Source organism: Sinocyclocheilus grahami, unplaced genomic scaffold (assembly GCF_001515645.1).
Source record: "Sinocyclocheilus grahami isolate Dianchi unplaced genomic scaffold, SAMN03320097.WGS_v1.1 scaffold7533.1, whole genome shotgun sequence".
Classification (NCBI taxonomy): Eukaryota; Metazoa; Chordata; class Actinopteri; order Cypriniformes; family Cyprinidae; genus Sinocyclocheilus; species Sinocyclocheilus grahami.
Window position 1 is genome coordinate 2387 of NW_015511534.1, and position 811 is coordinate 3197.

The 811-nt window shown below is 37.2% G+C and overlaps 1 long non-coding RNA gene across 1 annotated transcript in view; it reads left to right on the forward strand.

Moving 5' to 3' along the window:
- LOC107577872 (uncharacterized) overlaps positions 1-523 on the forward strand; it is a 2485-nt gene extending 1962 nt beyond the window's left edge. The window contains exon 2 of the long non-coding RNA XR_001608263.1: positions 196-523. This is a non-coding gene — a long non-coding RNA (uncharacterized lncRNA). The remainder of the gene's footprint in view (positions 1-195) is intronic.
- Positions 524-811: the final 288 nt, after the last annotated feature.

The following is an 811-nucleotide window of genomic DNA, read 5'->3' on the forward strand; positions in this document are numbered from 1 at the left end:
TAATTATGAGTAATCATTGCAGAAATCCAGGTAATTCCAAAAGGTTCACAAACTTTTTCTCGCAACTATCTAAAGCTACAGTAACTTTCATATTTTTGCTTACAAGTGAACAGTAGTAATGCTGTAGTAATGCTCAATATCAGTTTTAAAGGTGCCTACACTTTGATATGGTATTATTTTTTTTATTTATTTTAGATGAAGAGTGGGGTGTACTTGTGCCAGCGTTGGCTCAAAGGAAGGAGCATATACTGCTGTTCCAAACTACTGCCATCCAGGGGGAAGTCACGCTACATATTCATGGGCTACCTTCTTATGCTTCATGTGCTGGTTTTCGTGTGCCTCAGTTGGTCCCTTTAGAAAACAGTTGTCATCGAAATCACATTTGCACAAATAGAAGATCCGCAAAAAACTGGTGTGGGCAGTGTAAGAGAAAGGCCCACAGTTCAGGCGCTTCCACTTATTGTGATGCATCAAATAATCAGTGTAGGAGCTTCAATTTAGCTGCTCACTCAAATAGTGTAAATAAGAATGGTGAACTGTGATTTTCTGAGACATCCACCTTGATCTGAAACTTACTATGTTTCCATATAGACTTCAACACCAGCATTTATGATGCAGAGACCTCATGTGTATTGGCAGGTACACAGATGGCCATTAGAGTTTGGGTTATCTTATGTAATTGCTATGCACTGAAATCTTAAATTTAGTTAAGCAATTGTTTTTCACATTCTACCATCAAATAAACCGAAGATGAATGTCTTGTTTGTCTGCACTGGAAATGAACATGAGATCAAATAATAATTTAATTGTT